This window comes from Staurois parvus, unplaced genomic scaffold (genome assembly GCF_062004578.1).
Source record: "Staurois parvus isolate SC_StPar_1 unplaced genomic scaffold, SC_StPar_1.0 ptg000465l, whole genome shotgun sequence".
Lineage (NCBI taxonomy): Eukaryota > Metazoa > Chordata > Amphibia > Anura > Ranidae > Staurois > Staurois parvus.
This window is the reverse complement of record NW_028318261.1, coordinates 153750-169382: the sequence shown is the minus strand read 5'-3', so window position 1 is coordinate 169382 and position 15633 is coordinate 153750.

Genomic DNA, 15633 nt, shown 5'->3' with positions numbered 1-15633 from the left:
ATTGTTGCAATGCTTTATGAGTTGTAGGAACTGGAAAGGCAGTGATTGCTCTGACTGTTTCTAGCAATAATTGTCTTTTCCCTTGACCAATCTGCATGTGAAAGCATTTCACCTGACTTTTCATCAGCTGAACTCTTTCTGGGTTTAATTTTAGGCCTGCATCCTGTAACAACATAAATAACTCAGACAAAAGAGTAATTTGTTCGTTAACATTCTGCGTACTTAGCATAATTGTATTTACATGCTGAAAAATGCATTCTGGCCTTGAAAATTGTGATAGAATTTTTGCTATGGATTCATGGACTACACCATCACTGATGTCTAAACCAGCTACTAATCGAGTGAATGCATAGGTCTCTTTCTGCAACTTAAAAGCTAGCTTGTATTGACAACTTTTAGCTAAGGGGATCGAAACATGACTGTTATCGATTTCCAAAACAGAAAACACTTTGGATTCGGCCTTTAAATGTAACTTGATATTAGAATGATCAGGAACAACTGCTTTGTTATTTGTAATATGTTTATTCAGTGTCCTGAAATCAACTGACAAAGAATATGAATTGTCAGCATTTTTAATAGGCCAAATACAGTTATTTACTACTGATTGTGTTTTCTTTAAAATGCCAAGTTGTACAAACTCTTGAATAATGGCAGAAAGTGGTCCTATTGATTCTCGTGGTAATTTATATTGATTAAGGGCTTTAGGATCTTTTCCCTCAATATTCAATTCTGTATCTTTCAAAGTTCCTATGTCATTTTTAAATTTTGACCACAAACTTGGAAAACGTTGTACCAATTCTTTTAAAGCACAATTACCATCAGTATCAGGCCATTTTTGTGCTGTAGACATTTTAGAGTTGAAACCAACATCACTGTATATAGAAGGATCCATTAACATTGATTTGGGCCTAGATGGATTCCTCCAAATAACTTTGGTCATAATATCAATAATCCACTTTTGCTTATTGATAAAATCAATGCCAAGAATATTCTCGGTGGCATTACTATACCAAATATCAATGTTAGTTTTCACTAGCCCAGGTATTTCAAATGTTACATTAGGCACCTGTCTAGCAGTGGAATGACCTGTATTATTAAAACCTTTTATTTTACACATGGGTGAATTTGGTTTCACAGGTACGTTTTCTCTGGTAAGATTAATCTCAGATCCGCTGTCAATTAGGAATTTGATCTTTTTACCATTTAGTAATCCATCTATAAAAGGCCTTCCATTGTCATCCAATACAATTGGAGCGACAAATTCTAACGATATCGGGGATGAATGTGGACGTGATTCTATTTTTGGAACTGGTAATAAACCATTTCTGTCAGTGACAGCCCTTCTCACCCTGTTGTCAGAACAGTTGTTTCTAGTCAAAGTATGAATTTGTTTAACTGTTGAGGCATAAGGCAATTCAGTTACATTTTTATCATTACACAACACAGCAGGTTGTACAAAAGCTGCTTTTTCACTTTTTATTTCCAGTTTCTTTATTTGTGAGTCAAGTTTAAACTTCCAACAATGGCGTCTGATATGACCTTGTTTATGACAGTGAAAGCATGTGCTATACTCATTATGGCTCACTTGCTTGCATCTGTCGTTGTCATTCTTACTGGGACCTGTAGTTCCTGGCATAACTGTAGTCTGACTGTTTTTGTCACTTTGAAGCGCAGCTACCTCATAAGTGAGATTGCTATTTTTCAATTTTCTCCGAATTTTGTCAATGAAACTTACTATGTCATTCAAATTTTGTTTTTCCTCTGCTATGACAATGGTTACTGGGTCTAAATACGTGAATTTCTTTACAAAAGCTTTGATCATAGCTGAGTCTTCCTCATTTTCTACTCCAAATATAATTTTATATGCTTTGGAAAACTTATTTTTAAACTCAAAAGGGTCTTCACCAGCAGTAGTCTGAAGTAAGTCTAGCATTTCTACAGAAGGTACGTCTTCACCTGTTGAACATAACAGCAATTGTCGCAGTCTGTCTGTCGCGTCATTATGTTTTTTCTGATCTTTATTGTTAATAATAGAATTTTTAATTCAAGACATAAATTTAATTGGGAGCCACATCGGAAATAAATAATTTATGTCATGATTTGAAATCTGATGGCATTTGACATGCATTTCATATATTTCCATGTTGCTGTAGATATCTTTATCTGGATCATAAGCAGGGATGTCTTTTAAAACTTTCATTAATTGATTATGTATTTGCAACTTAAGTTTTGCAGTTTTACATAACAATTCTTTATGTTTAATTTGTGTTTCATCATCAGAGTCAATATCCGAACTTTCAGAAATATCGGACAGCCGTGGCTCTGATTTTGAATCACTCTGTTTGTCATCTGTGTTTATCATGGCAACCTGTTTACTGTCATTCTGCAGTCTTAACAAAAGATTTGTCTTTGAGTCAATTTGTTCCTCAAGATTCTCTATGCAATTACAAAAAATGTCACAGTTTGGGCAACTAAGAGCATCTTGAGACAAATTTTCATGCTTTTCTGTATTCTGTACAGTGCTACATTCTGACTGTTTTAATGTACAAGCTTTTTTAACAGGTAAATCAACATTCAAAATCATTTTGTTGAATATTCTTACTAAATTTAAGATGTTAGATATCTTTTTACGCTGTCTATGCACAGTAAATCTAGATTTATCTATCTGAATATTGGCCTGTAAACATTCGTTATACATATAGTGCCATAGCTGACTGTCTTCAGGATATAAAGAAACATCTTTAAACTCTAGCTTACTTTCATTAACTAAGTCATCAATAAATTCCATAATTGTTACTCACCGTAATCAGAAGATTTTCTCGTTTGACCTGGCTCAGTCACTGGACCTCTCGTCCAAGTCTGTTTAATCGCCTGTTCTGCTAGGTTATTTTCACCGTGTTTTCCCAAGACTTGACAATCACAGAATTGTGCGCAGTTTTCCCCCTTAACAAGGCATGGGGAAATCCGTAGAAAAAACGTTCGGCGGTGGCTGGCTCACCAAAATGTTGGATTTTTAGACACATATAATACTTCTTCTAGTGTCTTGAGGCGATTATGAATGAATGAGCCATTGAAATAAAAAATGAAGTGTGATTTTATTCTATCACACAATGGTGTAAAATAACAATGTAAAGCATATTATGAACAGTTCCATGTAGATAAAACTACTGTAAAAATGACAAGCAAACGTTTAAAACAAAGTCACCATTATCTGTCATGGCTGTCCTTGCCATGTGCAATTCTCATGTCCTTCTCCAACTCAAAGTCCGAGAGAGAAGACGGAAGTGACGTTAATGATGATCTCTTGTCTTGCAGCACCTGTTCCAGCATCTCAGACGTGTGTATGCAAGAGTTATGTAGCGTGTAAGTGTGTGTCTCTGTCCCTCAAGGCCCCCTTTATGCAGCATGGGTGTGTCATCTTAATACCTTGTATGGCATAGAAGGGAGGGGACGACACTCACATAATGTCTTTGATGGACAGGAACATATGTATGCTGATGTACATAATATTATAAGCTAATGACGTAAATGTATCAATGTTAGAAACGTATACTAAATATACACAGATACCATTAAAATACGTAATGTAATAGTAAGTCACTTCTAATAACCTTGACATAACTACCAAATACTTTTATGCCTAAATATAGTATACTCAACCTTCAACTAGTATATACTATTTCAGCTTAACTTGTATATCTTTTGGTCTCAGCTATAATTGAAGAATAGTAAATACTACCATTTGTCAAAGACCATTCACACATATTAATATTAATTATGACTAATCATAAAAACCAAATATTTTGCAAGCTTGCCATCAATATAAGTGCCGAATCATAATTTAGATTTAACACACACATATATACAGTGGGGATCGAAAGTTTGGGCACCCCAGCTAAAAATTTGTATTAATGTGCATAAAGAAGCCAAGGAAAGATGGAAAAATCTCCAAAAGGCATCAAATTACAGATTAGACATTCTTATAATATGTCAACAAAAGTTAGATTTTATTTCCATCATTTACACTTTCAAAATAACAGAAAACAAAAAAATGGCATCTGCAAAGGTTTGGGCACCCTGCAGAATTTATAGCATGCACTGCCCCCTTTGCCAAGCTGAGACCTGCCAGTGTCATGGATTGTTCTCAATCATCGTCTGGGAAGACCAGGTGATGTCAATCTCAAAGGTTTTAAATGCCCCGACTCATCTGACCTTGCCCCAACAATCAGCACCATGGGTTCTTCTAAGCAGTTGTCTAGAAAACTGAAACTCAAAATAGTTGACGCTCACAAAGCTGGAGAAGGCTATAAGAAGATAGCAAAGCGTTTTCAGATGTCAATATCCTCTGTTCGGAATGTAATTAAGAAATGGCAGTCATCAGGAACAGTGGAAGTTAAAGCAAGATCTGGAAGACCAAGAAAAATATCAGACAGAACAGCTCGCAGGACTGTGAGAAAAACAATTCAAAACCCACGTTTGACTGCACGATCCCTCCAGAAAGATCTGGCAGACACTGGAGTTGTAGTACACTATTCCACTATAAAGAGATACTTGTACAAATATGGTCTTCATGGAAGAGTCATCAGAAGAAAACCTCTTCTACGTCCTCACCACAAAAATCATCGTTTGAACTTTGCAAATGAACATATAGACAAGCCTGTTCTGTGGAGCGATGAGGTTAAAATTGAACTTTTTGGCCGGAATGAGCAAAGGTACGTTTGGAGAAGAAGGGGCACAGAATTTAATGAAAAGAACCTCTGTCCAACTGTTAAGCATGGGGTTGGATCAATCATGCTTTGGGGTTGTGCTGCAGCCAGTGGCACAGGGAACATCTCATGAGTAGAAGGAAAAATGGATTCAATAAAATTTCAGCAAATTTTGGATGGTAACTTGATGCCATCTGTGAAAAAGCTGAAGTTAAAGAGAGGATGGCTTCTACAAATGGATAATGATCCTAAACACACCTCAAAATCCACAGGGGATTACAGCAAGAGGCGTAAACTGAAGGTTTTGCCATGGCCTTCACAATCTCCTGACCTCAACATAATTGAAAATCTATGGATAGACCTTAAAAGAGCAGTGCGTGACAGACAGCCCAGAAATCTCAAAGAACTGGAAGACTTTTGTAAGGAAGAATGGGAAAAGATACCTCAAACAAGAATTGAAAGACTCTTGGCTGGCTACAAAAAGCGTTTACAAGCTGTGATACTTGCCAAAGGGGGCAGTACAAGATATTAACTCTGCAGGGTGCCCAAACTTTTGCAGACGCCATTTTTTTGTTTTCTGTTATTTTGAAAGTGTAAATGATGGAAATAAAATCTAACTTTTGTTGACATATTATAAGAATGTCTAATCTGTAATTTGATGCCTTTTGGAGATTTTTCCATCTTTCCTTGGCTTCTTTATGCACATTAATACAAATTTTTAGCTGGGGTGCCCAAACCTTCGATCCCCACTGTATATACAGACACACTATATTGCCAAAAGTATTAAGACACCTGCCTTTAAACGCACATGAACTTTAATGGCCAGTCTTAGTCCATAGGGTTCAATTTTGAGTTGGCCCACCCATTGCAGCTACAACAGCTTCAACTCTTCTGGGACGGCTGTCCACAAGGTTTAGGAAGGTGTCTATGAGAATATTTGACCATTCTTCCAGAAGCGCATTTGTGAGGTCAAACTCATTCATCCATATCTTTATGGACCTTGATTTGTGCACTGGTGCGCAGTCATTTTGGAACAGGAAGGGGCCATCCCCAAACTATTCCCACAAAGTTGGGAGCATGAAATTGCCCAAAATGTCTTGGTATGCTGATGCCTTAAGAGTTCACTTCATTGGAACTAAGGGGGCCAAGCCCAACGCCTGAAAAACATCCCCACACCATAATCTTCCCTCCACCAAATTTTACACTTGGCACAATGCAGTCAGGCAAGTACTGTTTTCCTGGCAATCGCCAAACTCAGACATATCCATCGGATTGCCAGACAGAGAAGCGTGATTCATCACTCCAGAGAACACATCTCCACTGCTCTAGAGTCCAGTGGTGGCATGCTTTACACCACTGCATCCAATGTTTTGCATTGCACTTGGTGATGTAAGGATTGGATGCAGCTGCTCAGCCATGGAAACCCATTCCATGACGCTCTCTATGCACTGTTGAGCTAATCTGAAGGCCACATGAAGTTTGGAGGTTTTTAGCTATTGACTCTGCAGACAGTTGGTGACTTCTGCGCATTGTGCGCTTCAGCATGTGCTGACCCACTTCTGTCATTTTACGTGGCCTATGACTTTGTGGCTGAGTTGTTGTTCCCAGTTGCTTCCACTTTGTTATAATACCACTAACAGTTGAGCATGGAATATTTAGTAGCAAGGAAATTTCAAGGATGGACTTATTGCACAGGTGGCAACCTATCACAGTACCACGCTTGAATTCACTGAGCTCCTGAGAGCAACCCATTCTTTCACAAATGTTTGTAGAAGCAGGTGCTTGATTTTATACACCTGTGGCCATAGAGGTGATTGCAACACCTGAATCTAATGATTTGGAGGAGTGTCCCAATACGTTTGGCAATATAATTATGTACAGTTGTGTTCAAAATAATAGCAGTGTGTTGAAAAAAGTGAATAAAGCTCAAAATCCTTCTAATAGCTTTTATTTCCATACACACAAATGCATTGGGAACACTACACATTCTATTCCAAATCAAAACATGAAGAAAAATATATCAAATTTGTGTTATTCCTCTAAAAAAATTTAAGAAAAGTGAATATTAGACTATTCAAAAAAATTGCAGTGTTTGTATTCTTCTTTACAAACTCAAACATTCACCTGTGAACAGGTATTCCAGCCCAGGATGATTGGACTACATTTCACAGTTCTTCTCTATTTCTTGGTTTTGCCTCAGAAACTGCATTTTTGATGTCACCCCACAAGTTTTCTATTGGATTAGCATCCGGGGATTGGGCTGGCCACTCCATAACGTCAATCTTGTTGGTCTGGAACCAAGATGTTGCACGTTTACTGGTGTGTTTGGGGTCATTTTCTTGTTGGAACATCCATTTCAAGGGCATTTCCTCTTCAGCCTAAGGCAGCATGACCTCTTCAAGTATTCTGATGTATTCAATCTGATCCATGATCCCTGGTATGCGATAAATAGGCCCAACACCGTAGTATGAGAAACATCCCCATATCATGATGCTTGCGCAAGCATGCTTCACTGTCTTCACAGTGTACTGTGGCTTGAATTCAGTGTTTGGGGGTCGTCTGACAAACTGTCTCCGGCCACTAGACCCAAAAAGAACAATCTTACTTTCATCAGTTCACAAAATGTTGCGCCATTTCTCTTTAGGCCAGTCAATGTGCTCTTTTGCTAATTGTAACCTCTTCAGCACATGTCTTTTTTTCAACAGTGGGACTTTGCGGGGGCTTCTTGCAGATAGCTTGGCTTCACATAGGCATCGTACTCACAGGTAACTTTAGACCTTCTTTGATCTTCCTGGAGCTGATTGTTGGCTGAGTCCTTGCCAATTTGGCTATTCTTCTATCCATTCCAATGGTAGTTTTTTGCTTTCTTCCACGTCTTTCAGGTTTTGGTTGCCATTTTAAAGCATTTGCGATCATTTTATCTGAGCAGCCTATCATTTTCTGCACTTCTTTATATGTTTTCCCCTCTCCAATCAACTTTTTAATCAAGGTATGCTGTTCTTCTGAACAATGTCTGGAACGACCCATTTTCCTCTGAATTTCAGAGAGAAATGCACTGTAACCAGCATGTACAACATTTGCTGCCTTCCTTCCTTAAATAAGGGCAATAATTGCCACCTGTTTTTCAAAGAATGAATGACCTCGCTAATAGAACTCCACACTGCTATTATTTTGAACATGCCCCTTTCAATTAGTGATTCAATTACACAGAATCAGCAGCATGCATGTCATGACTGTTAGGTCTGTTGGATTTCTATTACTTTACTACACCTGCTAGTAAATTATTTGCCATGTAGAAATATCATTTCTACCAAAAACAGTGATTGATCAGGTTAGTGATGTCTGACTGCTATTATTTTGAACACAACTGTATATATGCTCATGGCACCTAATAATTACATACATGCCCCTGTTGAGGCAATATTTGTGAGGCAACATCACTAATACTGCCCACACAAACTGTTGCTCAGGTCCTATAAGGGTCTAATACTTCTGGTCTTGGTAGGATGCAGTGTCCACAATGCACACTTTGCCTCTGGGGTGTGAAGCAGGGCATGTTTTTGAGCAAGCACGAGATGGCGCTACGCACCGGGGGTCATTTAATAAAACTGAGTGCAAAATCTGGTGCAGCCCTGCATAGAAATCAGTCAGCTTCCAGGTTTTAATGTAAAAGCCTAACTGAACTAGCTGAAGTTAGAAGCCTATTGGCAGTCCTGCACAGCTGCACCAGATTCTGAGTGCTCTAGTTTTAGTAAATCTACCCTACTGTGTCGTCTCTCTGATATCTGAGCCTAATGAGCAAGTGCAAATTGGACAGTGGTCATCGAGATAAGGTCTTGTACGAATAAATACTTAACTTGCAAGTTTTATTTTAGTAACATATCAATTGCACAATGGCTAAGTGGTTAGTACTTCTGCCTGGCAGTATCAGGGTCGCCGGTTCAAATCCCAACCACGGCACCACCTGCCTGGAGTTTACATGTTCTCCCTCTGCCTGCATGGGTTTCCTCTGGGTACTCCGGTTTCCTCTCACACTCCAAAGACATGGTTAATTGGATCCTGTTAATTGGCCCTAGTATGTGTATGTATGAATGTGAGTTAGGGACCTTAGATTGTAAACCCCTTGAGGGTTAGGGACTGATGTGAATGTACAATATATATGTAAAGTGCTGCGTAAATTGATGGCTCTATATAAGTACCTGACATACATAAAATTGTGGACATATGTATTATTAATATTTTCTCTGAACATGTGGACATTTGTTATATTTATGTTTTATTTATGGCAAACATGTAAATTTGCCTGGGTTAATAGTCTGTATTTCTAGTTACAGTGTACAGAAGTAAATAATAGGGCTGGACTTAAAGGGGTTTATTTACTAAAGCTGGAGAGTCCAAAATCAGACTCCCTTCTGCATAGAAACCAATCAGCTTCTAACCTCAGCTTGTTCAATGAAGCTTTGGCAATGAAACCTGGAAGCTGATTGGTTTCTATGCAGAAGGGAGTCTGATTTTGGACTCTCCAGCTTTAGTAAATAAACCCCAAAGTGTCCTGTCTTTGACAGTACATAGAATATGGAATTCCAATTATTTTAGTAAATATAAACTGCTAAATACCTTTTCTCATCAGCAGTTAGACCAGTCTTGTGACTTCCGTCAGTGTCCAGTAGATGTTAAAGCTTGTAAGAAGAGTTTTCATTTTGCTCTAGGAGGATGCAGAACCCCTGATCTCTGTCTGAACAATGCTGATTGGCCCTGGGCTGATTACATGCTCCCTCCCATAGAGAAAAAAAAACTCTCTAGCAATACACACTTAACTGAGCATGTGCAGCGTGACTCCACATGATATGTCTTATCAGGAGATAAGAGGGGGACACTGGAAGAAGTGGATGATCAGAGAAAACAGGATAAAACAGCCTTTATACACAATGCAGAGGATTAACCCCTTAGGTTCCACAGTAAGTATAACAAGCATGCTTTACTGCATATACAGACTGATTTTACTGTTGTGGGTTTAGTAACACTTAAAAAAAAACATGGAACAGCTCATGTGCCACATACGCAATGTAGGTGACAAATAGACTGTCACAAACAACAGAAAATTTCCCAATAAACTTATCAGTTAGCCTGCAGCCAAAATTGGCCCTGTCTAACAGCTTGTGTTAAAACAGAGGTTCTAGTTTAGTTTATGTGAAAACCACAGTGCCTCACCAAGGCCCCTCCGTATACTGTGGTCCTAACTCTATAGTTTTGAGAGTTTCCAACTTGGATCACATATATTAGTGGATAAATTAAGGGCAGGTTTGCCTGGAGGGAGCACACTCCTCCTTAAAAGGCACAGGAACACATTGGGCACCCAGCAAGAGCACAATGGCAGCAGAAGGTATCCAATGTGTCCCCGCGTCAAATTCGGCCAACAACCTGTACAGATAAGTGGCAACCCCCCCCCCATCTATAACTACTGTAGCTTTTACAGTATGGTGCACATGAAAGGGGCTTTGCACACTACAAACAACAGAAAATTTCCCAAATAGACTCTTGTATGCATTATTTTATTTTATATTTTTTTGTTTCAGTGTACAGGGAGCACTGACATACACTGGAAAAATACTGTGTGTGTTCTATAGGATGTGAGCACATTCCTTCCTAATGACACCCAAATGCGTATACACATTGTGAGGCGCTGGAAAATAAATAATTCAAGTGTGCTTTTGGTCTGTACATGTGCAATGGTAGTCATAGAAAATGAAAGGGCCCATTCATAACAATGTGCATCACCACTTCCATCTGAGTTCGCCTCAGCGAAATGAGCCAACACTCCACAGGTCCCAGAAGACTGCCAGGCCAATCAAGATGCGCAGCGCTACTTGTGCATGCGCAGTGGGCACCCGGCTGTGAAGCTGCAAGCTGTCACAGCCTGGCGCCCACAGTTGAGATACCGCACCAGGGAGAGAAGGGGCGGGGTAGGTGAACACATCGCTGGATCTTGGGACAGATGAATGTGTGTTTATTAAAAGTCAGCAGCTGATTGCATAAGCATTTCAATGGCTTTAACCTGCAAGGTTCTGCTGGTGCTGTCAGGGATACCACAGTGGGCTGTACCTTGAGGAATCAGGAACCATTTGATTTGGGGTTTTGCATTAACGAACTACAGTATATATAAAATGGAGGGAATACACATGAACAGGACAGAGACAGGAGATAAGGGGAACAGAAAGCCAGATACTGAGAGCTGGAAGCAGGATACAGGGAGCAGGTCAGAGGATACGGTTTCAGGATCAGGTACAAGGATCAGGCTCAGGCAAGGACATGCAAGAAGATCACTGAAGCGCTGAACCTCAGTTGTGGGAGGGATTATATACCTCCCAGCATCCCAAGTGGGCTCTAATTACTTGGACAGTCCAACTGCTGAGAGATACTCACTGGTGGCCATCGGAACTGCACCCTTTGACTCTGGGAACAACAGTGTCACCAGCAGATGACCAAAGTAATGACACAGGTCCTGACACTTCCCCCCACCCCTTGAGGAGCAGCCTTCAGACACTCCATTCCATCATTAACCCGAAAGCCCATGTGGGTGCAGGATAAGTCCAAAACGTTTTCCCCTTAGTATCTGATGACTTTATTGCACTCTTTAGACCAGAGTCTCTTAATGTCACCTCTTAATGTGGTAATTGGTCATGTGCCCCACCACCAGGGTCTGGAAGTTGACTGGTTACCCCGCCGCTGGGGTTCAAAAGCTATCTGGGTTTCCCACAGGTCGGATCCCTGAAGAGGTGCAACATCCGAAATTTACATGCCCCCAATGCAGAACATGTCCCAACACTGGGACACCAGCTGAAGGCTTAACAGCAAAATCCCTGGCCCATGCAATTACTCTGAGGTCAGGGTATCCCATTGCAACCGGACCTTCTTAGACAGAAACTGCTCCACCCTCTAACAGCCACACAGGTCTACCCAAGACATTGGTTACCCAGCAAAGGTCCCCTAATGCACCTGGGATTGCAGAGATACCACCTAGGTCAGGGCAAGGTTCAGATGGAACAGATGGTATCTAGAGGCAGAAGTGGATTTGTGCATGTTAATTGAAGCTGAATAGGAAATATCAGACCAGGTTTGGAGGTGGGGCTGAACAAAACTAATTTTACAATGCCCTTGTCTCACTAGAGAATTTACTGCATTGATACAATCCAGCAGAGCCTCCTGTGAATATACTGAATAATGTTCAATGAAATAAGGTTTATCATCTTCCAATAGCACACCAGAAATTCCACCTAAGACACACTAAAAGGAGGAGAATAATCATCACCACGCTTAGAGATACTAGACAAAGCCACCTCGCACAGATTTGAAAGAGTAAAAGTAAATAGAAGTGAGCGCTCCTAAAAGTAGCTGCTAAAACACCAAGAGGTACCAATAAAAACTTTGCAAAAACATAGATAAATAAGTGGAGTGTAGTGCTCAAAACAAATAAAAACAATATGTCCACATATATAAACGCATGTAAATGCGTAAACGGATATAAAGTCTGTATCAAGAAGAAATATATCAGATGAACTTGTGGCTCCAACCAAAAGGTGAAAAGTGCGCACTCACCGGAAGCGCATAGAAAATGCGCATATATATATAAATTTCCAGAGTAGACTGGCCAATCCGGTGAACTTTATCCTATGGTGTAGTCATCAAGCCTTTGGGAAACAGTATTGAATCCCTTGACCAGGAGTTCCTTCTTTATTTAAAATAGCCGCCCGGGCTTCTATCCAGCACCAGGCGGCAGTAGTGTGCTGTACTGTCTAGTTCCTCCTGAGGCCTTTCGTGCAAATAGCACTTCATCAGAGGAGAACCCCTCTGATGAAGTGCTATTTGCATGAACTCCTGGTCAAGGGATTCAATACCGTTCCCCAAAGTCTTGATGACTACACCATAGGATAAAGTTCATCGGATTGGCCAGTCTACTCTGGAAATTTATATATATGCGCATTTTCTATGCGCTTCCGGTGAGTGCGCACTTTTCACTTTTTGGTTGAAGCCACAAGTTCATCTGATATATTTCTTCTTGATACAGACTTTATATCCGTTTACGCATTCACATACGTTTATATATGTGGACATATTGTTTTTATTTGCTTTGAGCGCGACACCCCACTTATTTATCTAGATTTAAAAGAGTGGCTAAATTTCTTTGAAAAAAACTCGGTCCTCATCAACAAGAGAGTGGGCCAGATGGATGCATTCCAACAACAGTTCCCTCTGTCTGCTCTTACAAAATTCTATTACAAACCATGCATAATACAAAACCTCCTCAGAATGCAACTTGCAGCAATTAGCAAATGCTGAGATCTAATTCCCAGGCGCAGCCGATCTGATCTGATCTGACTTCGGTGTTATGTCAGGGATACCACAGGCATCCAGCAAGGATGATTAGATCAGTAGGCTGTACCTTGAGGAACCAGGCTGAATAAGGTTAAAATAAGTTTATTAAGACAAATGACACACTTCCAAGACCAACACCAGTAAACAATGTAATTGCCAAATTAACGTGATAGTGCAAACCCCCAAATCAAACCTAACTAACTATATACAAAATGGAGGGAACATACATGAACAGGACAAGGTCAGGACAGAGACAGGAGACAATGGAAGCAGGGAGCCAGGTAATGGGAGCTGGAAGCAGGATACAGGGAAATGGACACAGGAAGCAGGTCAGAGGAGAAGGTCTCAGGGTCAGGCTCAGGCAGGGACATGACTTGCAGGAAGACCTGAACCTCAGTTATGGGTGGGATTATATACTTCCCAGCAGCCCACGTCAAGTGCAGCCTAATTACTTGGACAGCCCAACTGCTGGGAGACACCCACTTGTGGCCACTGGAACTGTGTCCTTGGACTCTGTGTACAACAGTGCCACCAGCAGGTGACTCATGTAATAACATGGGTCCTGTCAGGTACCTATTATCCCAAAAGATGTGTTCAAGGTTGGTTAACCATCACTGTTGGTTTAATTACCTACACACCCAGCTCAGCCAAGCCATTCCTCTTTCTATGTAAGCTGGGCTCATTTCCATTGGGTTTATTTCCTAAAGCTGTAAAATGCAAAATCAGGCTCACTTCTGCATAGAAATCAATCAGCTTCCAGGTTTTATTGCCAAAGCTTAATTGAACAAGCTGAGGTTAGAAGATGATTGGTTTCTATGCAGAAGTGAGTCTTTTATGTTGCCCTTTAGCCACTCCAAAATGGCTTCTCCCTGTTGACTGATAACTTTTAAAAATCAATTTTTCTTATGGTACAATTCCCCCAATTTTTCCTTTGGAAAAATTCTTGGCCCTCCATGTCCTTTGTTTGCCAGTCCCTTGACTTTATGTTTATAAAATGGCCATTACTGAAACATCAACAAACATTTGGCACCCATTGATGTTATCAGGACTCGGATTTTGGATTCAAAATGTGATAACGTTTGTTGAATCAAACCCAGATACAATTGGTTCATCACTATTAGTGGTGAGCAAGGGTGGACGATGATCATTTTCAGTTCCTGGTTAGTGTATGGTAAAGGTATTTAGACTTCAACCCATTGTGCTGTAGATTGCTAGGTATGGAACTCAGATAGTTTGCATTTACTCGGAATTTCAGGTAAATATGAAATATTGCAAATTTATATTATGTGGCCTTTTATCCAGCCAGGTGGAGCTCTCAGCTCCTTTGCAGATTTTATTTTACCACCTGTAATGAAAATGTACATTATATATAGTAAAAATGACATAAAACACCAGCTTACTGATTAATGCAGAGCATATTTTGTATAAATAATACCATCCCAAATATTTTCTCTAAATTATTTTCCCCAATTTACGCTGGGTACAAGAACCCCAAATGTGTGTGGCGTTTGATACATACATCAGCGCTGTATGGTCAATAGACAAGTGAATATATTGTAAATTTCTAGGCGTTAGGAATTTTCTAGTACAAGGGTTGTGATCACAAGCCAGGGATGACATTAATGTACAGCTGGGTCAATGGTGAAAAGCAAGCATACTCAAACTTAAATAAATAGACATCACCCTAAAATCTGCTACAGCCCATTAGCTCAGCATTGACCTAAACAAACAGCCCTAAAATGATTATTTTACCTCTCGTGTATGTGGGAATGTGTAGGGAAGGGGGTCTTTACATTTTTATTTTTTTAATTTTGCTATATTTTACAATTAAAAAAAAAAATTCTAGATATTTCTTTACTTTTTGTTATTATCTTGCCTAGGGTGCAAAGTAGTCTAGCACCATCCCTGACTTTCAGAGGTATTTCTGACTAATGCAGGCCATAGATGGGTCGAAAATCAGCCGATTTTTCTTTTAAAAAAACGAACAATCGGTCGTTCAAGTGGCCGACGTTACCACCAATGGTAAAAAAAAATCGGCCGATTTTCATCCCGTCTACAGCCGGCAAAAAGTGTCCCTGCAGAGAGCTCCGCTATTTCTGACAGTTCCTTGACATTTACAGCGGTTGAAACATTGTATCTATTTGTTTCCATTTAGGATACAGATGTTTTTATTCGGAAACAAATAGATACAATGTTTCAACCGCTGTAAATGTCAAGGAACTGTCAGAGAACTGTCAGAAATAGCGGAGCTCTCTGCAGAGACACTTTTTGCTGGACTGGAATTCTTCTTATTTTCATCCTACTTCTTCTTCTTCTTCTTCTTCATCCTCATCCTCTTCTTCTTCATCTTCTTCATCTTCTTCTTCATCTTCTTCCTCATCCTCTTCTTCTTCTTCTTCTTCCTCATCCTCTTCTTCTTCCTCATCCTCTTCTTCATCCTCATCTTCTTCTTCTTCTTCTTCTTCATCCTCATCCTCATCCTCTTCTTCTTCATCATCACCCTCTTCTTCTTCTTCCTCATCCTCTTCTTCTTCATCATCCTCATCCTCTTCTT